Below are 27,329 nucleotides of genomic sequence, written 5' to 3' on the forward strand. Positions count from 1 at the left end.
CATCCCCTTTCTCCTAGAATGAATGACCTCTGATAAGCATCTGAACCACTTAAACACAAACACACATAAAATGTGATAAACACAAACACACATAAAATGTGATTTTATTAAATGCAACAAACATGAACTTTGGAGTGGCTGAAGAAAAACAAGAACTATTTTCTAAATTTAATTAAACAGAAAAAGACAGAGCTGACAAGCAGAAGAGTTGTCTAAATAAACTTCACAAGTCAGGTATTAAAAAAAGGAGTGTCATTTTCTTGTTAGGAGCCCAAGGTGACTGCTTATGTTTTGAACACTGGTTAATTCTAGCTGGAGCACAAATCTATCTTTTCTTTCGTAATTAATTCTCAGTGTCAGAATTGCTAGACGGCCTTTTCAGAATCAACCTATCCTGGCCGTTAATTATACTACAGAAATATGTTCAAATAATGTTAATGGCCTGATTCTATGCTCACAGAACAAGCTGTAGGAAAAGCTCAATTAAGACTTTGCTAAATGTGTTTACTTAATTATTTTGCAGAGAATATGAGAATGGTTTGCTTTGCAAAAATGATATCTGAGAAAATGGTTTTTAAAAAGAAAAGCAACATGCAGTCTTAACACGGATACTAAATAGGAACCACTCTTTGAATATTAAGACAAATAATGATTATTCTTAGAAGTACCTAACAGTGAGATATTATTTCTTAGAAGGTTTCTCAAATGCTGAGTAAATAGAAAAATAAGAGAAATATAGTGACCAAGAAAGTCTTTTGAAGGATAGTGATACAAACTGTGCCTTTTTAACATTTTTATATATTCAATTGCAATGGGCTTACTTTCTTAATCGTAAGGGACCATCCTAGCCTGAGCCCCATTGTTGCCATGGAAATTTAGATTGAAACCAATAAACTCAAAACTACCCAAGAGAGGCTTTGAAGCTGACTTCAGAGTTGACTAGGAATTTCCTATAGCTCTGAGACTAGTTTAAGTCCAGGGAGCGCCCTTCCACTTAGGCCTGCAATGTGGAATGATGACATTTAGTAGCTGGGTTTAGTTTCTGGGTGGTTTACTTGCCTGTGGATAGCTGGCATGCAACTGGTCGAAGTGAGACAAACAATAAAAGGAATAGTCATAAACCTAAAATAAGGAAAAGATAAAACATTTTTGGACACCTGTGATGGGCCTGTCCTGTTGCCAAGTACTTTACATATGTTATACTCATTAAACCTCTCTTCTCCCATAAACTTTTCCAGGTAAAGATTACTATTCCCACTTACAAAAGTAGAAACCAAGGTACAGAGGTTAAGTAAACTGTACAAAATCACTCAGTCAAAAATAGCGACAGGTCCAACCAGGATTTGAGTCCTGGTCTTTTTGGCTCCAAAGAGCAAGCTTATCTAGCAAACTACAAAGAAAGGCAAAATTTGATATCAAATTCAGAGATAAGGGAAAAAAAAATTCAATCTCATATATTCAGTACCTGAAATATGAAAGATCATTTTTTTCACTTTTAATTCCTGATAAATCCACACATAGGGTTGGAAATGTGGTACTTACATGATTTTTCTCTGTCTGAGAAGTGATTTAGGCCTATGGCAACCTTTCTACTTAACATCATTTATATAGGTAAAAAGAATAAAATAAAAAGCTTAAGTTCAGTCATATCAAGGAGGAATAAAAACAAAATGCTCAAATGTCTTGCCTAAAGTCACAATGCTAGATTTCTACAAAGCTGGGATTAGAACTCAAAGCTGACCCATGGTCTATTGTTGTTTCCATTACAAAGTATTGTTTTATTTTGTTTTTCCTTGGCCCTAGAAAAAGGTGGAAACTGTTAGTTATCACATAAGTACATGAAACAGCCACAATTTGGAATGATGTTAAAAATCCTCTTAAGATTAGCATGTTCAACCATCACCTTAAAAAGGAAACCAATCATCTAGGTTTATGTCAATTTTGTTTCAAATGGCATTAAGTAAAAGACAAAACCGGGTAAGCTTACTTAATATAAAAGTTTGAATTTATTGGTCAAAATTCCAAGTGGCTCAGATTTAAAATACAACTGATGTAAAAAATCAATGCATCATGACATGAGAAAACTGTTACTGATTCTTTATGTGCTTCCAATTTGATTGCTTTGGCCTTCCAAACAAATAAATGGCAGTACCAGAAACCTATTAGTATGATAATAAAGCCTCGCTCCTGGATGTATACAATCTCTGTACTTGGCGGATAACAAATAAACAAACAAATATCAGTGTAAAGAACCGCTCTAGATTTCAATTTAATAGAACAATATTAGCAGAAATTATAAAACCTAAGGGTAATCAGAATGCCTTCATTTTAAGTCCCTATAAAAGTTCATTTCTGTAAGTTTTAAAAGCTTATAGCTTCTATTTTTTAGCCCATCGTTCCTACTTAATTTTTGTGTTTTTATCAAAATTCTAAATTTTTAAAAATCCAAACCTAATAGCTTCACGTTATTATCATCTATTACTATCCAAGACATCATGAGTGCAGTGGGTCCATTTACATACAGAAAATAGTATAGTTGGTAGATAGACATTAATCAAGGTTATGAACCAAAAATATGAAAAGGTACCAAAGGCATATATTAAAACACAGGTAAATATATCCACACATATGTACACAAACACTTACAAATCCAAACTTCAATATCTGGAATGCGTTGCCTGATTATATACCTCCCATCCCAAAAAATCAAAGTAGTTTTATAATTCAAGAATGCATTTTCCTATTATGAATACATATTTTTCCTGTCACATGTAATGAATTAAATTGAACCAGTGATGACACACTATCTGATAGTAACAGAATGATTAAGACCCTATTTAAAGTTAAAGTACACTTTCCTAGAACCTAACATTATTAAATCATCCATGTTTCATTACCGCAAGGTTTATAATATCATAAAAGTAACAGTGATAGCAAAAAGAAAATGCATAAGTGTTTTCCTATTTTTGTTGAACCTATGTAACTTCAAAAAAGAAACACATGTATATTACTAAGCAAATGGTTCCCAAATTTTTATACATTCTATTTACTCCATTGTAGCCAGCTTCAGCCACATAATTCACATGCAGAACTATCACCCTTTGAACTAAATGAATTCTGTTATAATGGAGAGCTGAGACTTGAAAAAATTGCTTACAATTGCACATACAAGTGAAAAAGATAGCTAAGTCTAAATTAAGATGTTGGCTATGAGGTTTCCAATAGGACCTTGACATGACTGTTGACCTACTCATGACATGATCGCACCAGTACGGATTTGGAATTCTATTAGTATTACCAGAGGAAAAAAAGTCAAGGAGTCATCAAGAAAACAAATCTATATCTTCTACTCCATCAGCCAATTACTGTTGTTAAAGTGGAATTAGATGGGTATTGACAATGCGAAGGGGATAAGGATTAAGCAGATGACTGAATATATCGCAAGCACTGGTGATCATATTTTGGCTTTTTAGCATTGTTTTGCTTTTGCTGCATAGTTTTTAAAAACTCTAAGATAGGAATGTGCAAAGCAGATTAATTGCTAATATCATGCCTGAAAAAATGCAATTTATAATATATTTGCTAATTGGATAATGCACAAATATTTTCACATAAGAGTGCTATTTTATACCAGCATATATTCAACAGCTAAGCAAAGATTTATAGAAACCCGCATCTGTTTATAAGTATAGGACCACTGTAAAGATAATAAAAGGCTTTAAAAAATTCCTTATCCTGGACTTCATGTCTAAAACACCAGAAGCAAAGGCAACAAAAGCCAAAATTGACAAAAGGGATCTAATTAAACTAAAGAGCTTCTGCAGAGCAAAAGAAACTACCATCAGAATGAACAGGCAACCTACAGAATGGGAGAAAATTTCTGCAATCTACTCATCTGACAAAGGGCTAATATCCAGAACCTACAAAGAACTCAAACAAATTTACAAGAAAAAAACAAACAGCCCCATCAAAAAGTGGGCAAAGGACATGAACAGACATTTCTCAAAAGAAGACATGCATACAGCCAACAGACACATGAAAAAATGCTCGTCATCACTGACCATCAAAGAAATGCAAATCAAAACCATGATGAGATACCATCTCACACCAGTTAGAATGGCAATCATTAAAAAGTCAGGAAGCAACAGGTGCTAGAGAGGATGTGGAGAAACAGGAACACTTTTACACTGTTGGTGGGATTGTAAACTAGTTCAACCATTATGGAAAACAGTATGGCGATTCCTCAAGGATCTAGAACTAGAAGTACCATATGACCCAGCCATCCCATTACTGGGTATATACCCAAAGGATTATAAATCATGCTGCTATAAAGACACATGCACACGTATGTTTATTGTGGCACTATTCACAATAGCAAAGACTTGGAATCAACCCAAATGTCCATCAGTGACAGCTGGATTAAGAAAATGTGGCACATATACACCATGGAATACTATGCAGACATAAAAAAGGATGAGTTTGTGTCCTTTGTAGGGACATGGATGCAGCTGGAAACCACCATTCTCAGCAAATTATCGCAAGAACAGAAAACCAAACACCGCATGTTCTCACTCATAGGTGGGAGTTGAACAATGAGATCACTTGGACTTGGGAAGGGGAACATCACACACCAGGGCCTATTATGGGGAGGGGGGAGCGGGGAGGGATTGCACTGGGAGTTATACCTGATGTAAATGATGAGTTGATGAGTGCTGACGAGTTGATTGGTGCAGCACAGCAACATGGCACAAGTATACATAAGTAACAAACCTGTGCGTTATGCACATGTACCCTAGAACTTAAAGTATGATAATTAAAAAAAAAAAAAATTCCTTACCCTAATTTAAGGTAGAAAATTCCCCAATCAAATTTTGAAAATGTTATCTTTTCTTAAAAAGTAAGAATAATACAACTCAACTGATTATAAAGCCAAAACACTTTTATTGCAAGAGGTAGCAGTATGCTGTAATATTTAAGAGCATGTTCTATGACCCTATGGAGACCTAATTTCAACTGTGGCCTCTGCCACTTGCTACAGCTTTGTGACCTTGAGGAAATTACTCAACCTATGTCTTGATTTTCCAATCTGTAAAACTGAGATAGAGTATCCAAGCTATATGGTAGTGTGAGGTCTAATGAGTGTGCCTGTGTAAAAACTTTGCATAATATTTAATTAGTATTAGCTTCAGCTATTATAAAATGTTATCTCTATACATCTATTGAAGTCAGGTAGCTATTTTGTCTACAGAAAAAAATTCAGTTTTGTTATATGGTGAATGGAATTCCTGAGGTACTAACAGGTCAAAGTCAAGAAACTCATAACAGTATTGGTTATCAATGCCAAAGTCCGAAGTATCATATAAAATCTGGTTTTACTTTTTATTATTATAATTATTTTAAGATGGAGTTTCGCTTTTACTGCCCAGGCTGGAGTGCAATGGTACAATCTCAGCTCACTGCCACCTCCGCCTCCTGGGTTCAAGCGTTTCTCCTGCCCCAGCCACCCGAGTAGCTGAGATTACAGGAATGCGCCACCATGCCTGGCTAATTTTGTATTTTTAGTAGAGACAGGGTTTCTCCCTGTTGGTCAGGCTGGTCTCGAACTCCTGACCTCAGGTGATTCGCCCACCTGGGCCTTCCAAAGTGCTGGGATTATAGGCATGAGCCACTCCGTGCCTGGCCTGGTTTTATTTCATACTGCAAACTCCACTTCATCGGGGAGTTTGCAGTATGGGGCGGGGGGTTGGTGGGATCACAAAGTACCAGGCAGATTTGATTTAATGGCAGGGGGAGGATTAGCAGTTTAAACTGCAAGTAATACCACCAAGACACAAAAAAGTAGTTTTGTTTTGTTTTAAAAAGAAGTATTTCTGCCACTTCAAAAATTTTTTAAGACAAGGTCTTGTTCTATTGCCCAGATTGAAGGGCAGTGGCATGATCATAGCTCACTACAGCCTCAAAGAACTCCTGGGCCCAAGGGATCCTCCAGGCTCAAGGGATCCTCCCACCTCAGCCTCCCTAAGTAGCTGGGAATACAGGCACATGCCACCAGGCCTGGCTAATTTTTAAAATTTTTTTGTAGAGACAGGCCTCACTATGTTGCCCAAGCTGGTCTTGAACTCCTGGATTCAAGCAATTCTCCCGCCTCAGTATCCTAAAGAGCTGAGAGTATAGGCACAAGCCTCTGAGCTTGGGCTACTTCTTGACGAGTTCACTAAGTCCTGGTTAAGGTTTCTGGTACCATTTTCCACCTTCTCCTCTTACATCGAAGCTTTTACCCATTTACAAACTATGTTTTACTGATTGAATAACACCCTCACATCCCTCTTTTCACACAATCCACGTATTTTGGTATGAAGCATGCTTACTACATCTTTTGTCTTTTAAAGTCAACTTTGAATTAATGGCATATCATGACAGATATATTGATGCCAGTCTAAAATAGCTAAGTAAAATCATAATCCAATGAGTATATCAATGAACTTGGAGTAGCATCACTTGATGAATCAAGACTACCAGTATTTGTCTTCCTAGTGTGTGGACAAAGAATGACCAATACTCTCCTACATCCCAAAGACTTGACAACTGATATTTTGAGTTAGTGAATATACGCAAATAGAGTTTTCACTTGTAACATCAAATGTAAATCCTACATTCAGATGTACACTTCGATACTGTGGTGGATTTTGCCTGAATCTTTTCAACCCTTGTTAAATATTTCCAATGAGTTGAGGTAATCTTACTTTGCAGTATGATTTTTTTAAAAGGTGTAACGCACCTAAACACATACACAAAAAGGATGCAAAGAAATATAGCTTAGTTTTTCAACACAAATAAAATCCAAACAATGATATATCTTACAATAATGTAAAAATACTTAAAATACATTGTTTTAAAAAAACAGTGGCAAAGAATGCCAAGAATCTAATAAGGAAAGTGAAGGCTTACAATTTATTAAAGAGAATAATCACACACAAAAAGTAAGAGGCATAGGAATGTGCTATTAAATTTTTTGTCGTATTTTTAAAATAAAATTCCAATCAAGAAAAAAAAAGCAGACGCCCAAACACAGACAAGAAAAAACCCTATAACAAATCTAATAAATTTAACTTGCCCTGCCAGATCTTTTTAACTTATTGGAAAATTCGCTTGACTTAATATTGACACAGAGATGTGTAAATCAATACATTCAGAATGAAAGATATATTTTAATTTAAAAATGCTCAAACTGCAGCAGTAAATCTATGCACTTAGCACATAAAAATCATTAAGAGTTTAAATGTTCAGACATAATATTGGGGTTGACCAACACACCTATAGGTGAATGCCAACTACTAAATTCTAACCACCAAAATACTTACTTTTTATGTCACATATAAGGCAATCTTTACAAAATTTACTGCAAAATATTTATAAATACTAGACAAATGGATTTTCATTGAGAATCCATCAAAGCCTGCAACCAGGGCACCACCTATCTGCTGCTGAGAAAAAGTCCTACTTTTATATATTATACAACTATAGGCTATTGTGTTCTTACCAAATGAAATGAGAAAAGTATACGAAATGAAGCTATCCCTTAATCTCAGTGACTGTCTATGTGGTGAAAGCCTTTAGCTGTGCCATCCAACATGGTAGCCATTAGTTACATGCGGTTATTAAATTAAGATGTATTCAAAGTATAAAATACACAAAAGATTTTGAATTTACTCCAAGAAAAGTATAAAATACATCATAATTTTTGCAACAATAATTTTATTGTTACATACACACATTTGCAGGATAAAAATCAAATAATTTGTTTCACTTAGGTATGTATTAGACAAAAAAGCGAGACTTCAACAGACAAGCACAATAATTTACTATAGTTTAAATTTATCTCCTAAATATTTCTGATGCACAAATTTAACTTGGTATACCACACCATAAATCTAAACTATCTTGAGTTTAAATAAATTGGTAGTGTCCTCACTCCCCCACCTTCCATGGATGGTGACATAAAGGATGAAACAAAGGATGGGCAAAAGATGTATATCAGATGATGTACAAAGGATGAAAAACCAGTAATTATGACTCTGATCTCTAGTAAGCTAACATTTCAACTTACACATTTATAAAAATAGGGAAACACTTTACTCCTAGAAAAACAAATCTGTATCAAATAAGAAGTGCTTATATTTACTAAAGTATATATGATTATAGTGAAAAATGTCCTAATTATCTCAAAATCGCAGCAAAGAGAACTGCTTCTCGTGTCCTACTATAATTTTTCGTTATAATTAGTGTACAACATTACCTTCGGTAATCTCAATCCCTTTACTTTTATCGTCCTTCTCCTTTAAAATCTTTCCTTTCCCCAACTATCTTCTCTTCTCAAGCTTTGCTACTTACTAAGAGTGGGCCCCAAGCCAACATCATCAGCATCTTCTGGGAGCTTGTTAGAAACGCAGAATCTCAAGTTCCTCCCACGACTTATTGAATCAGAATTAACATTTTAACAAGATCCACTCCCAGCAGCCCCCAAGATTTGTAGGGAGATTAAATTTAAGCAACTCTGCTCTACACTTGGTGGAAAGAATTTCTAGCCTCATGGTCTGTGTCTCTTGTTCTTACCGTTTACACGTTTTCACTGGTCCTCAGGTTAATAAGGTTAGTAAGCACATTAAAAACCATTGATCTCAAAACTTACATTTTATAGATAGCAAACTAGAAATAAACATTAATGCCTAGCACAAGACTTTACAAGAAAAGGCCCTTAATAAAAGACAAGTTGGAAGACAAAGGCAAGATGAGAGAAGTTGAAGCTAAAAGAGGTTAACGGCTTACACGGTTTCTATAGCTAATTAGTTGCATGGTGAGACAAGAATCTGTGTCTCATGTTGACTCCAAAGTCCAATGCTCATTCCAATATATGATGCAAGACAGAGCCAGAGTTTCTGAGTCCCACCTCTCCCAACTTCTCACCATGATTTACGAAAGAGAGTATGTCCTTGTGAATAGGTGAATGTGCACACATATGAAAACCTAGGCACACCCAGCTCTGGAGTGTTTCCCAAGAAAACAGGGTGAAATATTAGAAGTTTAAGCCAGGCACGGTGGCTCTCGCCTGTAATTCCAGCACTTTGGGAGGCTGAGGTGGGCAGATCACGAGGTCAGGAGTTCGAGACCAGCCTGGCCAAAATGGTGAGACCCCGTCTCTACTAAAAATACAAAAATTAGCCAGCCACAGTAACAGGCACCTGTAATCCCAGCTACTCAGGAGTCTGAGGCAGGAGAATCGCTTGAACCTGGGAGGCAGAGGTTGCAGTGAGCCAAGATTGAGCCACTGCACTCTAGACTGGGTGACAGAGCGAGACTTCATCTTAAACAAACAAACAAACAAACAAACAAAAACCAAGATAGAAGACTGATAATAAGCGAGAAGCTATATTTGGATAAGGGCTGAAATTTTTTTTAAAGAACTGATTACAGATAGGAATTCTCAGATATAGGAAGCACAACATAAAAAAAAGCAAGATAAATAAATTTACATCTATACATTGTTGGGAAACTACAGAATATAAAATACATATTTTTTTTTCTTAAAAACAGGTAGGGAATAAAAATAAAATACATTATTTACCATTAGTGGAACAGATATCTCATAGCAATAGTGAATGCCAGAAGACAGTACAAGAGTATCTTTCAAATGCTGAGAAAAATTATTTAACCCAGAATTATATACCAAGAAAAACTGCTATTCATTAAAAAGGGTAAAATCAATGTAGTTTCAGATTAAAAACGTGAACTTATCTGTTTTAGATTTTCACCAAAAGAACTTCTAAACACAATGGAAGAAAAATGACCCTGCAAAGAGAGACTGAAACATAAGATGAAAGGTGAGAAAGAATCAGGTAAACCTTGTAGATCTAAATAAATGCTATACATTAATAATAATGTCTAATTTATAGGTTGACAAAACTAAAAGACTGGAAATCAAGAGAATATTTTATGTTCTAAGAGGTGTGGTCAAAATTAATGTTCTAGGCCTGGCATGGTGGCTCACGCCTGTAATGCTAGTTGGAGGCCGAGGCGGGCGGATCACTTGAGGTCAGGAGTTTCAAATCAGCCTGGCCAACATGGTAAAATCTCACCTCTACTTAAAAAAAAAAAAACAAAAATACAAAAAAATTAGCCGGGCATGTTGGCGGGCGCCTGTAATCCCAGCTACTTGAGAGGCTGAGGCAGGAGAGTTGCTTGAACCGGGGAGGCGGAAGTTGCAGTGAGCCTAGATCGCACCACTGCGCTCCAGCCTGGGCGACAGAGTGAGACTCCATCTCAAAGAAAACAAAAAACAAAATTAATGCTCTAAAGTCCTGGTATCATTTAGGAGAGGTTTAAATATTGGCAGTAGATGTTAAAAGCTGTTAAACACACACAGCAAAACTTCAAAGACATCAGAGGCATGGAAGCAACCAGGGTAGATACCTAACTTCCAAACCAGTAAAATGGAGGAGAAAATTAGAATGGAAAATAAAACAGAGCAACAAGTCAATATTAGAGGGAAAAAAACCTTTCAAAATGTTAGAAAAATAAAAATATGGAGTTGATATAAATACATGTCCACATATATCAGAAATCACAATAATCTGAAAGCATAGTTATATGGTGGACAATAACATATTAGATTTTAAAAAATCCAACTATATGCCGTTTACAAAAGATATACCGAAAACAAATGGACCCATAAAGGTAGAAAAAATAAAAGGGTGGAAAAAGAAAGCTGAGGGCAGATATGTTAATATAATGCATAATAGACCTTATATAATATTAAAAGCATTTTTAAAAATAAAACAAATGTTAAATTAACCAGGAAGGTTAATCCACTTCAAACACTAGCTTCTTTAATTTTGTCTGTTTGAGTACATATTTATATGAATGGGATCTAACACTGTTTTCTTCTATAATTTGCTTTTTTTCTCTCAATGAGACTCATTCATGTTAATGTTTGCAGTTATATATAGCTCATTCCACTGGTGAATTCCATAGTATACATGTATCTATGATTAATGTATTCTAATATTAATTGGTAAAAAGTGAAACAGGTGACATGTATAAGAACAGCAGTGCCGGGTGCAGTGGCTCACGCCTGTAATCCCAGCACTTTGGGAGGCAGAGGCGGGCAAATCAGGAGGTCGCGAGATCGAGACCATCCTGGCCAACATGGTGAAACCCCATCTCTACTAAAAATACAAAAATTAGCTGGCATGGTGGCACACTCCTGTAGTTCCAGCTACTCGGGAGGCTGAGGCAGGAGAATCGCTTGAACCTGGGAGGCGGAAGTTGCAGTGAGCCGAGATCCCGCCACTGCATTCCAGCCTGGCGACAGAGCAAGAGTCTGTCTCAAAAAATAATAACAATATAAAAAAAGAACAGCAGCAATGTTTGTTAATAGCCAGAAACTTGTAACAATGCAGAGACTCATAAGATTGCTTAGAGATTGCCCAAATATGTAGCACTAAAGCCATGTATTGTTAACACCGGGGATACATTCTGAGAAATGCATCCTTAGGCAATGTCACAGTCACACAAACATTGTAGAATATACTTACACAAACCCAGATGATATCGCCTGTTATCCATCTAGGCTATATGGTACAGCCTATTGCTTCCAGGCTACAAACCTCTACAGCATGTTACTGTATTGAATAACATAGGTAACTCTAACACAATGGTATTTGTGTATCTAGACATATCTAAATATAGAAAATGCATAGTAAAAAATATGATACAGATGGTACACCTGTATAGGGCACTTACCATGAATGGAGCTTGCAGTACTGGAAGTTGCTCTGGGTGAGCGAGTGAGGGAGAGGTGAGTGAAAGTGAAGGCCTAGGACTCTTTTGGACACTAATGTAGACTTTATAAACATTGTATACTTAAGCTACACTAAATTTATTTTAAGATACACTCTTTCTTCAATAATAACTTAACCTTGGTTTATTGTAACATTTAACTTTACAGACATTCAAAATTCTTCACTTTTTGATTCTTGTAATAACACTTAGCTTAAAACATACATTGCACAGCTGTACAAAACTATTTTCTTCCTTTATATTCTTGTTCTGTAAGCTTTCTTCTATTTTTTAATTTTTCTTTTTCTTTTTACTTTTAAAACTTTTTGTTAAAAACAAAGACACAAACACACACATTAGCCTAGTCCTACACAAGGTGAGAATCATCAATATCACTTTCTTCCACCTCCACATCTTGTCTCACTGGAAGGTCTTCAGGGACAATAACACACATGGAGCTGTCATCTCCTGTGATAACAATACCTTCTTCTGGAATACCTTTTGAAGCACCTGTCTGAGGCTGTTTCAGAGTTACATTTTTGAAGGAGGATACTCTAAAATGATGATTAAAAGTACACTATAGTAAACATATAAATCTACTAATATAGTTGTTTATTATCATTATCAACTATTATGTACGGTACATACTTGTATTGTATATACTTTGGGAGCACAGTCATTTGTTTACACCAGAATCACCATAAACATGTGAGTAATGTATTGCACTGTGGGGTTACAATGCCACGAGGTGACAGGAAGTTTTCAACTCCATTATAATCTTATGTGATCACCATTGTAGAGGCAGTTCATTCTTGACTGAAACATTGTTATGCAGCACATGGCCGCATACACTGTGCTACAAAACAAACACAAAGCTATAAATAAAGGCGAGGATATGATTAATATAAAATTCTTGATAGTAGTTACCTCTAGGAGAAGAGGTGATGTAATCTGGAAGTATAACTAAGAGCCCTGGAACTGCCGATGGTGTATGGTGGTCGGGGGAGGTTCTGCAAGTTCGGAGGATTTTCTTACTCTAGGATCAATTTATCTCAGAGAGCTAGTTAAAAGCAGTAAAGAGATGGAAAACTAAATTTCCTGACTACAAACAGTTTCCTAAAAGCATTTCCAAATGATAGTTCTAAAAACTGATTCTTAAAGAAAAAAGCAGGGTGGAGGGAGAAGTTCCTTTGGGAAATAGTACAAATCACATTTCTCCGCAAAAGTTCTACTTAAAAAGCACTAAAGTCCTAAATGTCAGAAATTTACTTAAATTGCTTTAATTTAGTGTTTCCCAGACAAACTGTACCACTAAACACTCATTTTCCTTTTCCATATCCTACAAAATGACTACTTAAAATCCAAGATTAAATTTTTAAAAATTAAATCTCAAAGTATGGAAACCTAAGATAGAAAGAAAGAGACTGATCAAATTACAAAGGGCCTTGAAACCAATAGGCAAAGGAGAACCAATGAAAATTTTGAACAAGTCCAAACCACAGCAATGAACAGAACCAGGTTTTAGAAAGATTACAGTAAGAATAATAATCTGCATGACAGTAGCGTGAAATTGTGGTGATACTAATCACAAGGCCACTGTTAGAGTTTGAGAACTAAGAAGAAACTGGACTAAACAGAGGTGGTACAAATGGAAAGGAGAGATGCAAATTTCAGCAACTATATAGAAGATTCTTCTGGATTTGTCAACTGACCAGAGAGGAGTAAGGAACAAAAAGACTAAAATATTTTCAGTAGGATGACTAAAATACATAACTTATTTAAGTCTTCACAGCCAGCCTATTAGATAGGTATTATGAAAGACTCAAAACTTAATTTTTCCAAAAGCATAAAACTAGTAAATGATGAAGCTAAGAATTGAGTATTTCAGTTGATACCTCAAAAATAAAGAATGTATTGAACTTATCTTTGGATCCATAGTCCAACACTGTTTCCTTTACAGCAAGAATAAGACTTTAAGCTTTCTAGACAGGTGACTAGGAGATAATGATATTATTAGTATATAGAAATCAGAGGTGCAAACTTGTTGGTGAAGACTCTATCTTCAATTCCCTCCCTCTCTTGGATAATCCATCCTGCATATTCTTCCAGGGGACAGAAAAGACAGATCAATGAAGAAATGAGTTACAATTCTTGCAGAGAACTTAAAGAACTTAAAAGCTTTTCTCAGAAGCATAGGAAACACTCAACTGCTAAGAACAACTGGTAGCAATTACCTAATTCTGATACCTGGCCAGCACTGTGCCCAATGATGATACCTAAGAATACAATAACCAGTAAGGTCTACCTACTGGGAAGTTATTTCAATAGGAACAATTTTTTCAAGTACACAGCTGTGTTTTTAAGCATTATTATTACAACTATCAGGATGATCTCATCATTAGAAAGGTCAAAGTTTTTTTTTTATTATTTAAATAAAGCACTTTACCTATTAAAACTTAATTGAACCATAAGACATCATCCAGTATATGACATTCTCAGAAACATTCCAGTCACATAATTAAATGTCCTCCAAAATGAAGTAGAGGAAAAAATAAAATAGTGCACAAATCTTTAATTCAGTAATACTTTCTTTATGGTTCTTTATTCCTTACTCAGTATCATCATTCATGCAAACCAATGTATTTAACAACTGAAATGGAATATAGCCTCCTAAAATAATAGATTCTAAAAGGTAACTGTTATAAACTATTGTCAGCTGACATCAGTAAGAAAAATCTACCCCCTTTCCCCAAGGGAGATAACAATTTCATGGAGAGGACAAGTTAAAGAAATATCCCACTATTCCACTATGGACATATAAAACATTTTAAACACAATTTATCAAGCATGTAACTAATAACAGTTATGCAGTCATCTACTTACATGAACTAGGCTGCAAACAACTTTAAAAGGACATCTTTTAGGACACTTTCATTGAAGGAAGTAAACTGAGCAATCATGAACAGGGCACGACAGCAGAAAGAGGTGAAAAGTGAGCCTTCCAGGTGGGGCCAATCATTCCAAAATCTGAGAAACAATTCACTCCTGTTTAGTAGTATTAGAGGTGATTTCTCTTATATGTGAAAGAATGTGGGCCCATATATCATGTCAAGTCACTTAAAATCTCCCAGAGGACCTGACTGCTATAATGGAACTGTTCAATCTCCAGGTAGACCATGGCCTGCCTATTCCTCCCTTTTCTGCTTCTTGCCATCCCTTCTTTGTTACGTTCCCCTCTAGAAGCACACCATGTTGCTTCATGACCTAAGTCCCTGCTCATGCCCTCCCCTCTGCCCAGAGTGGCTACCCTGCTATTCTTCACCTGGATAATGACTACTACTTTTCCAAGACTGCTCTCAAGTTCTATCTCCTAGAAAAGTAATTCCCAGACTGCAGAGGTGGTCATTTCACTAGTAAATATGATAAAAATACAGAGTATATAGACACACTGCAGTTTTTTGGGTCTTTGGCATGTATGTTACTGTTTAACCAAATCTATATTACATTCTTTCAAAGATCCAAGAGTTAACTGTACCTAAATCTAGGTTTTAAAAATGGCTCCTAACACATTGGATGAGATATATTTAAATCTCTAAAGATGAGAAAATGAAGAGCACACATTTTCCAGATCCCACAGAAAAGAACCATTAAATCTCAAGCACTAGGGTTTTCTTCAGCCAGTTGTCAAGGATCAGAAGGAAAAGCAATTAAATGAAATAGGCACTAGACTCAAACTTATTGCTCTATTCAGTCTGCTGGAGTCCACCAATGCAAAGAGACAGGGAAAAATAACATCTTTACAGTAAAATGCCTGAATTCTCAATTAACTATAATAGTGCTTCTATAACCAACTCTATTTGAAAAGGAGTTAAGGCAAAAGTGTGCATAGTACATTTTCTAGTGAAAACCCAGAAAGCTTTCACTAGAAGACCAAACTATGGTCTGTACAATGTCTTTTTTTATTATTATTATTTTACTGTTATTTTTATTTATTTATTTATTTTTGAGACAGAGTCTCACTCTGCTACCCAGGCTGGAGTGCCGTGGCACGATCTCGGCTCACTGAAACCTCCACCCCCTGGGTTCAAGCAATTCTCCTGACTCATCCTCCCTAGCAGCTGGGATCACAGGCATGCTCTACGACACCTGGCTAATTTTTGTATTTTTAGTAGAGACGGGGGTTTCACTATGTTGGCCAGGCTGGTCTCGAACTCTTGACCTCAAGTGATCCGCCTGCTTCGGCCTCCCAAACCACTGGAATTACAGGTGTGAGCCAGTGCGCCCGGCCCTGTACAATGTCTTTTTTAAACCTCCTGCTTGCTGATCAGGAAAATAGCTTAAAATGCAACCATCTCATTTCCCACATTATACATTAAACTTCACTTACTCATTTATGTCATCCACTTACCCACCTACCTCTACCACCTTAAGGTTGTATTAAGTACCTGCAACATGCAATGCTTTGTCGGAATGAAATGATGTATCTTTTCAGCTTAGGCTAAGATAGGGAAGATGATATACACAAAGGGGCAGCAGTATTTGACCAATCAGTGGTTTTTCTCCCTTTTACAGCCATTATAGCATCTAAAGAAGTTTTGAATTTAAATATATTCGGCCAGGGAATGCACTTTCTAGTGTGCTGATACATCCCCTAACACCAAGCTACTTCACACATGTGTATTATCTGCCTGGCTCCTAGAAGGCATTTGAGCTTTGGACTCCTGAGGTAAATGAGTGATAATAGTTCCTTTACAGTTACAAAGTCCTATCACCTACACTATTTCATCTTATCTTTTATTATTCCTATTATAGGGATGAGAAACATGAAGCTCAAAGGGGTGATTTCTCCAAGGTCACACAGCCAGTAAATCATGGATCTGGGAGAGCTTATTCTGACTCAACTAGAGAGAATTCAGATATGAAAATGGAAAGATAAGTAGAAGCACTAGTGGCAAAGGCCTAGAATTGCAAGAAAAGTAATTTATATTTTATTTTGTAAACCAAGGAAAGGCAGTAAAAATTTAAATTAGAAGTCAAAAGGGTCACAAAGATATTACAATTTGAGGAGACTTGATAGTGGTACAAAAGAAAGTAGAAAAGTTAACAATTAAACAGGGAGAATAGTTAGGCTATGTCAACAGCCAACAGATTGAAATGGGACATATATATATGTTGAACATATATATATACACACACATATGCATATATATGATGGACATATATGAACTTCTGACTTCCAATTTAAATTGTGTGTGTGTGTGTGTGTGTGTGTAAGACTAACGGACCTGTTTAAAAAACATTTGTTTTGCTTGAAAATAGTAAAATTTCCCTGGTAATTCCTAAAAGCATAGTTAAAAGCACTGACAAAACGTCTGTCTCTAGGATGAATTCACACTGAACTAGAAAGATTAGCGAGACAGATGGAAGAGATAGACAATGTGACCAGAAATAACTAAACCCTGGCTAATATCTTATTATGTGAGTTACTTATTCTCTCTAAATCATAACTTCCTCTTTTGAAAGGTGAGTATGATAAAAACTGTTGTCCTTCAAAAAACTGAGTTCTAACCATGCAAAGTTGACAACTGTGACATTGCAGTTATTGTTAAAGTCTACATTATTGACAGTAATAGAGAAAACCCTAAACCTTAGTAATACACGAACTCTGTATTAACCAATTCTATAAAATAACTAGAATAAATCACCAAAAACTATTATCAGTATTTTAAAAGAAAGGCATAAGCATTTTAGTTTATCATTTTTTATTTAAAGAAACATGATCTGATTTACTTTTATATTTAACGTGATGGGAAAAACAATCAGGAAATACACATAAGTCAGATTATTTTTAAAGTTTTTACAGCTAGCTAAATCTATTAAAACCTATAATTTGTTAATGTAGAAATTAATCTGGCAAGTCCAAATGAGTAATAGATTTTATATTAAAGACTTCATATATCAAAAAAAATGAACAAGTTCACAACTTAAAAAAAGAACTACTTTTTGATGAACAAGAAAGACTTGGAATTAATTTTTGATCTTTGCCTTAGAAAATGTACCTTCTCTTCGCCATGTAGGTAGCTCAAATAATTAATTCTACTCAGTCTATTCTGGCAACACAAGTTACATTTTTTGACTGCTAACTTAATCATATGGCATCTTGTATTATAGCAACTACATAAATTTGCCAATAAGTTACCAGTTTGAGTCGAATTAGTTAATGTCACTTTCTACTTTAGAATTTTAATTGGTGTAACTCAAAAATATAGGCTTAACACCAAGCCTCAAAACACGTTGATTTCAAACACATTTTTATTAAATTGGTGGGAAAGTAGATGGCTTCTCACTTTCATTTTTAAAGTTTATATAATAGCACAGAGGAGGTGAAGGTATACAAAAAGGGAAACCAGTATGACTTCACTATGGAATTAGTGAAAGTACCAAATTAAAATAACAGGAGTCAGTGTTTACCATATGATATTGAAAAAATCTAATTTAAGTAACATTAAAGAGTATAAAGAATGGGAAATGTTCATGAATCATTTATCGAATTTTTAAAACTGAGCACTACATTTTGTACATGTAGTGTTTGTGGAAAACCAAACTGGTTTCAATCACTTAGGATACATTATTTAAAAAAAAACCAAAACCTGTTGTATATTTAGAGATTAAAAATGCATACCTGGGGATTAATAAGAAGATATTTCTGCAAGACATAGAGATAGAATATAGCTTCCCTTTAATGCCACTTTTGGGTTACTGCTATCAACAGAAAATAAAAGCAGATGCCCATTCTGATCAATATCTGAAACCTAATTCAAATGGTTATTTCTCTTCTTTGTACCACTTACATGAAATGATGGTACAACCCCATGTATTTCAGCCCACCCCCGACTTCTGATTCAAAAATGGATCTATGGCAACAATTATCTAACAACCTCTTAAGTGCTTGTTTTATGAATCTGGCCCTTACTCAAGAAGTTTCATTGAAAAGTCTTTTAATCTCCTTCTGAAAAGAATTTACAGGACTGCATTTAAGTTCAAGTTCAAGGGTATTAAAATGTACAAAGGAGGGTGAAAAAGGTGCTAGGTTATAGATTTTAACTTCTTAACTAGAAAATTGACTCAAAATAGATTTTCTAATTTACAATGAATCAAAAGAGAAAACACTAGACCATAGCAGAAGTGGCACAAATGTATCAAAAATGAAATGAATAAACATTTGAGGAGATTTATTATTAGAAATTGCAATAAATTTTGGAAAGATGAATTGATTTTAGTTAAAAGGTATAACTGACAATTTATTGGGCGGGAAGATGCATTATTTTCCAATTGTTATCCATCTACAGTAAAACTGATTTGTGTCCTATTGTATTTTATGGAAAAGGAGAGTGCAACTTTCAGTGATTTAGATTAAATGTATTAATCATAACCAAGCACTGTGAACTATATATCTACTATTAAAGAAGATTTTTGACATTTAATTCTGTAGCAATATTTTGGCTCTGTACCACTTTTCCTAAATCCAATTCCTGCTACAGTTGGCAGATTTCTCCCTTTTAATTTTATGAGGCTTAAAGTAGCATTTAACCACCCATGCGGTAAATAATGCGGGATTAGAAATATTTAGTGTTTTGTTTCCCTTTCAAGAGTGGTAATCCATCAAATCCAAAAATGTTCTCTAAAATTTTTCTATATTTTTGGCAATCTGTAATATATGGTATCATAAAAACCATAAAATTAAATAAAATGCATTACATAGCTAGAATAGATCTGCTTTTCTTAAGAACCGCGTTAACCTAAAAAAGCAGGTAAAATTCACTTTCAACCAGAAGCACGAATCCTTATTGCAAAACAAAACAAAATTAAAATTAAAGATTAAAACAGGATACTTAATTAGAATCTTTTAATTTTGTTTCTTCGGGTAATGAATCTTAAGGAGTATGCAAATAATTTCTAAGTAGTTTAATCATTTAGTATCTATCTAAACAAGATACTGTTAGAAGTATTAGAATAATACAGAACAATTATTTAACATCTAGATGCTCCAGGTACGTGGCTAAGTATTTCATAAATGTAAAACTAAATTTTAAGCTTACTATATCATATGTGATGCATATTTGTTCCCAAGAAACACATTTAACTCATAATTTTTTCATACATGTGAGGCACAAGGCAAAAACGAATTGATTCATCTACAGGAGCTAATATTTCTAACTATAATTTAGAACAGTTACAAACCATTTTTATATTTAACATGTGAACTTAAAAATAATTAACAACTGCTGTTTAAAAAAGTATTTTTTATTATTAAATCAAAGTAACCAACAGAAGTACAACTGACTTTAAACAAAATCAAATTCTAACTTTTACATTTTAATTTATATGAAATGCTAATTTTGGTTATTAATGATTCCAAATTATTATAATAATCACACTGTAACTGCATGCGGTACTTTGAGATATATCAAAGTAATAAAGTAACCTGTCAAATGAGTAATTATCTATATTTAATCTATATATAAAACAAATGGCCCAGAAATGAGTAAAGTCTGTAATTCACTCAAGACACAGTGATGCTATATATTCATGGTTAGAACATCTAATTTCTTCATACATATTCATACCTTAATTCACTTAAAAAAAATTCATGATTATAACTGTTGTAAAAAGAAGTTTATGCCCTCCTAGTGACTAAATGAAATCAAGGATTACCTATTGGAAATAAGATAATCTAAAAAGAAAGTGTGTCTGTGTGCACATGTGTGTAAAGGTACCTTTCCCATATATAAAGCGCCTGCTTTGCCCTCCTCGTCCTTCACAGTGCTCCACTGTGGAGCTGGGAGTTATATACTGAGAGAAATAGGATGAAAGAAAACGCATCCAGTCAGTTAGACAGCTAGCACCTTTAAGGAGCATGCCAAAGGAAAGTAAGGGCATTTCAGTAACAAACATATGATTACAGTAAGATGTTAAGGAAAGAGGGTGACTCTGAGATTACGTTCAATCAAGGAATGAGTTAGATTAACTGGTATTTCCTAAAAACAGTCAATTCCAAAAGTTGAGCAAGCAGTTTTGAGAAGCTATATGAGGAAGAAGGATTAGTGAAGAAGGAACAGGTCTGATATTAGTATATATGAAAGGGGCTAATGCCAAATATATGAATTAAATTATTTATTTCAATATCATTTATAATTTTAAAGAGTAAACTAAGGATTCAATAGTAAAAACCCTTGAATCTTTCCCCAAAAGGGGAACTCAATCAAATTTTGAGACAGGCAATGTTGTAAATTTCACAAGTAATGTAAATTTCAAGTCTCAGTGTTTTCAAAAGTAACATTCAAAAAAGCAACATCACTATAGCTCTAGCTGAAAATATGGGAAAAAGCATATTTTTCTGAGAATTTTAATTTGCAACAGAACTGGAGATCTAATTGTGATCTCTTTTTTTTTTTCTCTGACGGAGTCTCGCTTTTGTTGCCCAGGCTGGAGTGCAGTGGCGTGATCTCAGCTCACTGCAACCTCCACCTCCTGGGTTCAAGGAATTCTCCTGCCTCAGCCTCCCGAGTAGCTGGGATTACAGGCGTGTACCACCACGCTTGGCTAATTTTCGTATTTTCAGTAGAGAAAGGGTTTTTACAAGCATGAGCCACCGCACCCGGCCGATCCTTCTTAATGTAGGTAATTCTTTGAAAATCTATTTGTGAACCCATAAAATGGATCCTACAAAGGTGCTCCTTATAAAACATTGTTATTCAAATATTTACTGTTGTCACTAACTTTTAATATATATATATGTGTGTGTGTATATATATGTGTGTGTGTATATATATGTGTGTATGTGTATGTATATATATATAAAAGAAAACTGACAGGTAACAGAATAATTTACTTTTTAATAAACTTGAGAAAGAAAAAACCTACATGTCACAGTAAGAACCTTTTAACATAACTTAAACCAAAAGATATCAAGAATAGGAGAGAAAATATTAAGTGGGGTGAAGTAGTAGAAGAAAGAATTGATAGAAAGAAGGATAAAGAGTATCTTTACATTATGAAAAATGATTACATTGAAAAATAAAACACATTTACAATTCAAAAAATTTAATTTCATAAACCAAACTCAGAATAATGATTTGTCCAGTATATTCATTAAATTGACCAATATATCTGGCTGAGATATATTATTTTAGCGGGCAGTTAGGTTTATCAAATTTTTAAAAAATTACCTGGAAATATATATTTTACCCTTACAAGGAATGCTGTATAGCTTGATGGTTCAGTCCTTGGGAAATTGGCCACGAGGCAGTGTTAAAATCCTGTGACCTTGAACAAGTCATTTAAGCCATTTGTCCCTCAGTTTCCTGGTCTATAAGATGGAGAGGAGATAATATTGACCTAATTAGGCTTTTTGTGAACATTAAATGATTTGATACACAAAAAAAGATTAGAATAAAACCTGGCAATTAATAAGAACTCAATAAATGTTAGCTATTATAATGAATAGTAATCAAATATTTCTGCCCTTTTATATTAGTTTAACACAAAAGCTGATATGAAAAATAATTTAATAATATTCTATAATGAAATATTATACTGCCAAACGAATGAAAATATAGGTATGATTTAGGATCTCTCCATCATTTTTTTCAAGTGTAAAAAGCAAGGTTAAAGTCACAGAAGCTCTATTTGTACAGATGAGTATGGAAGGGACTGGGCATAGGGAAGGACTTTCTACTGGATACTTTCTGTTTGAATTTTAAAACCTGTGTATTTATTATTTTAAAATAATGATAATTAAAAGAAAAGAACACTAGCTACGACTTCCCAGGAAATCTAACACACTGATCATACATTTATTTCAGCTTCCTCTCAAAGCCCCACTAAAATGAATAGAATAAAAAGGTACAACTCTACAAGGACAAAGAAAACAGAAAAGAAGATACCAACAGACAAAATATGTCAACAGGCCAGGTGTGGTGGCTGTAATCCCAGCACTTTGGGAGGCTGGGGCAGGAGGATCACTTAAGGCCAGGAGTTCGAGAACAGCCTGGACAACATAGCAAGACCCCTGTCCCTACCAAAAAAAAAAAAAAAAATTAAAGATTAGCTAGGCATGGTGGTCAGTGTCTACAGTATTAGCTACTCAGGAGGCTGAGGCAGGAGGATCACTTGAGCCCAGGAGTTCGAGGCTGCAGTTAGCTATGAGGGAACTACTGCACTCTAGCCTAGGCAACAGAGTGAGACTCTTGTCTCTTAAAAAACAAAAAAGGCAAAATTACAGAAGATGAAAATCAAACAGATGTGAGGCTGACCGCCCAGCTTCTTCTATGTGCAACAGGGTGGGGAGAGGGTGGCAATAAAAAACAAGCTGACTGAAACAATACACGCCAGAAAAGTTCACAAATTGGAGGCTCTAGATACCTCTTAAATAGGCAATTCATGGATAGTCTATTTTTTAAAAAGTTAATCCCCAGATCCCATTTCTCAGCCCATATAGTCATATATTACAACTTCTACCCTACATCCCACCAGAAGCTCAAAACTGATTATATGAAAATGTTAAACTAGAAAGGGGCCATTCCTACAAAGCTCATGTTACTCTTTTACTAAAATCAGGAAAATTCAGTGAAAACCTGCCACAATGAATAAAACCTGTCCTTCTTTACAAGAATGTTGGCTAGTGGACTCCATTGTATCCCCACCCCAAATAACAAAGGCATGTCATTCTCTCTGCAGCTCGCCAAAGGGAAATCCCTATGGATAGCAACACTTATGGATCCCCCAACCAAAAGGTCTAGCAAGCCCTGCATCTGCACACCAGGCATCCAATCATCTTTTTAATGTGCTGTCAACTGTAACTGTATATGCTATCATTTCATGAAGCACATAAAAGGGCAAAATTAAAACAACGAAAACCCTGGAAACTAATATTTGTCAGAAAGAATGTTGTTGTTACTTAAAGTTACACTGGCAATATAACTAATGGTGGAAAACTGCCTATAAAATGTAAGGTCGGTGGGCACAGTGGCTCACATATGTAATCCCAGCACTTTGGTAGGCTGAGGCGGGAGGATTACTCGAAATCAAGAGTTTAAGACCAGCCTGGACAACATATCGAAACCCTGACTCTACTAAAAATACAAAAAAATTAGCTACGTGTGCTGGTACAAGCCTGTAATCCCAGCTACTCAGGAGGCTGAGGCACAAGAATCATGTGCACCTGGGAACTGGAGGTTGCAGCGAGCCAAGATTGCACTGTTGCAATCAAGCTAGGGCCACAGAGCCAGATTCTGTCATGAAAACAAAACAAAACAAAAAACCCTAAGGTCATACCCAGTAAATAACCATCAACATTTTAAAAAAAAAAATTTTTTTTTTTTTTGAGAGTATCACTCCGTTGCCCAGACTGGAGTACAGTGGCTCAGTCTTGGCTCACTGCAACCTCCACCTCCTGGGTTCAAGAGACTCTCCTTCCTCAGCCTCCCAAGTAGCTGGGATTACAGGTACCTGACACCATGCCTGGCTAATTTTTTGTATTTTTAGTAGAGATGGGGTTTCACCATGTTGACCAGGCTGGTCTCAAACTCCTGACCTCGTGATCCGCCCGCCTTGGCCTCCCAAAGTGTGGGATTACAGGCGTGAGCCACTGCATTCAGCCTAAAAAAATATTAAACACATACAATGTGCTAATAACTCCCATCACTGGAGCTATTGTATGTGCTAATAGGACTCCCATCATTGGGTACACATAGTTAAAGTAAGCAGATGGTTAACAGTATAATATACTAGGTTATCTGTGAATGAATTAATGAGTGGCAGAGACAGAAGGTATAATGCCATTTCAGATAACAGTGACCTCAAAAGTGTGAAGAGTTGGGGAAGGTTTTGAAAAAAAGGTATAGAATTGAACTGATACCTGAAGGACATGAATCTAGCAGAAAGAAGTGAGGGGTACACTGTTGTGAACAGAGGTGTAATATACATGGATATGGTTGAATATGGGAAGGCTGGAGAAAGGGTGGGGGCACTGAGAACATAACACCATCTGGAAAGGAGTGAAGTATTATAGGTCATAGGTGAAGAGGGAAAATAGAAAAGAACAAATTGAATTTTACTAAGATGGTAATGGAAACTATTTCTTGGCACAGGAGTGACATGAGCATAACCACACTTTAGAAATGTTTACTTGGAGTTACGTGTGATACGGATTAGAGGCAGGAAAATCAAAAGACAGACCAGGGAGGAGGCTATAAAAATGTAAGGCTATGAGATACTACATTAGGGTAGTGATAGATGAAATTGAAAAGAAGGGGCTGCTATGACAGATGAAGAAATAAGGCTCAGACTTGTCTAGATGTGGCAAGAGTGGAGGCAGACAAAGATAACACATAAAACCAAATGTTAAGTTGAAGAACCAAAACCCACTCAGGATCAATGCTTTCCTTAACAAATGTTAGATCTCTTTTTTTGCTCCCCGTTTCTCAATTTTCAGTAACCAAACTGTAAGGTACCTGAGGACAAATTTTGTATCCCCAGCCCCTTGAACAATGCAGACATCCTAAGTCTTCATGACATGTGCATACAGCTGAACCAAAAACTTTATAGTTGAAAACACAATTAGGCAAGACATCAAGTTTCTGAGTCAAATGTAACATATACTTATTTTTTCATCTGACAAATGATATAAAATACTTTTGTGAATTTTTATGAAGTATTTCTGTGAACTGAAAAATTAGAAGAATTTATTAAGGATACATTTAAATGAGATAAAATGAGATGAAATGTGAGTAAGAAACGTTTAGTTTTTAAAGAACAATTTCTAGACTGAATACTTCAAAATCAGTTCAAATCTAAAACACCTCAAAAAAACCAAGTAGATACCATTAAATGTAACTACATAGTTACATGTCCCTTAAAGATAAACACTCCTGCAAGTTCAGAATTGTATGGACCTGGAATACTTCAATAGTAAACTGTCTATGACCAAACATGAGATTGAAATATGAAGTTCTAAGAGGAAGATTAATGGCACAAGTCATTACTCCTTTGGTAGGAAAAAACAAATCATCAAATTGCCCCCATTAAGTACTGGTCAGTGTTTCAGATAATTGGGACTGAACAACAAAAATTTTACAAGTTTTATTGGCTTAAAACATACATAAGTACCTGTTGGCATCTCTGGTTTATCACAATCCCCTTTCCTGGATGACAGTCAACAAATATCTGGTTGGCATTCTCTAACTATAGTAAAGAAAACTCCTATCTAGATGATTTCATTATGAATTTTCAGTTCTTCGAATTGACCTTCAGTTGGAGGACTTGCAGGTGACTTCTGTATAGAAAGTGCTTGTTAAATATTATTTGGAAGTGTTCTACTCATCATTGATTTTGAGCTTTTCTGATATTATGTATCTGACATATCTGAAGGGAAAGTAGAAAACCGAATTTTATAGACCATCAGAATAATTGTATCAGCAACATAAAAGGCAGAAAAACAGAGTAGAAGGTTCCTAGAAAGTAAAATGTTTGCAGCATTTCTGTTTCCCTGATTTTGATTTAAAAAAAAACAATAACAATGGGGACTATGGCAAAGTCATCACCATTTTAAAAGACAACTAAAAAAAGGTGTTGCGTCTTCATCTGTGAAGTCAAATGGTCACCAATCAGCAGCCTTAATTTTCAAAGAAAGAGCATTTTAAAACATATTTCAAAGGTTTCTTAGGATACAAAAGAGAAGTTTTAAAATGATAATCATAGTCTAAGAAGTATTTTTAGAAAACCTCACATTTGCAAATTCAATGTTTTTAAAGAGATTCATTAAAAAGTCCATAGATCATATATATCTCAAAAACAAAAAAGTAAAATAAACCATTTCTTTGCTAATAAAGGAATGACTTAAGAATTTGTATGCAAATACTAAAGTAAGAAAAATAAAAAGCAGAAAGCATGGTATTTCATGCATTTTTAAAAAGGTAATAAAAAGACTAGTTGTACTGCATAATATTTAAGTAGCCATGAAAGCAGAAGAGTAAACTGGCAACCTCTTTAGGGAAGTTCTTACATATTAAATTTCAGGACATACATTATGATGAAATCTAAAGGGAACATCCAAAATGCTATATAAATATTTAGCATCTGTAAACTTTCTGTAAAAAAAAAAAAAAATCATTCAAAAGTTACAAAGAAATGATAAATGTTTGAGGTGATGGACATCGTAATTAATCTGATTTATTACATATTGCATACATGTTTCAGAATATCACATTACCCCATAAATATGTATAATTATTACTGTCTCAATTAAAAAAATAAACATAAAGGCAAAAAAAAAAATTCATAAGCATTAGTAGGAAAGCTGTACCTAGTAAAAAAAAGTGCCTTTTTTTGCTATTCACAGGCCTATCCATAATGACATTTAAAACCTTTGGGCAATCTGATCAGGAATCACGAGAGATGGCTAAAACCTATCCCAACTTCTTGAATGAAAAGCG

General features: G+C 35.0%; 1 protein-coding gene and 1 long non-coding RNA gene across 6 annotated transcripts in view; one reads left to right on the forward strand and one right to left on the reverse strand.

The window, feature by feature from the left end:
• Positions 1 to 27,329, reverse strand: part of GPATCH2 (G-patch domain containing 2) — a 203,159-nt gene that overhangs the window by 145,917 nt on the left and 29,913 nt on the right. The gene's annotated exons all lie outside the window — the stretch shown is intronic.
• Positions 8,025 to 11,142, forward strand: LOC144338276 (uncharacterized). Its single transcript, XR_013412265.1, has 2 exons — positions 8,025 to 9,183; positions 9,802 to 11,142. It is a non-coding gene; the product is annotated as an uncharacterized LOC144338276 (long non-coding RNA).

The sequence above is a fragment of the Macaca mulatta genome, chromosome 1, assembly GCF_049350105.2.
Source record: "Macaca mulatta isolate MMU2019108-1 chromosome 1, T2T-MMU8v2.0, whole genome shotgun sequence".
In the NCBI taxonomy this organism is placed as follows: Eukaryota; Metazoa; Chordata; class Mammalia; order Primates; family Cercopithecidae; genus Macaca; species Macaca mulatta.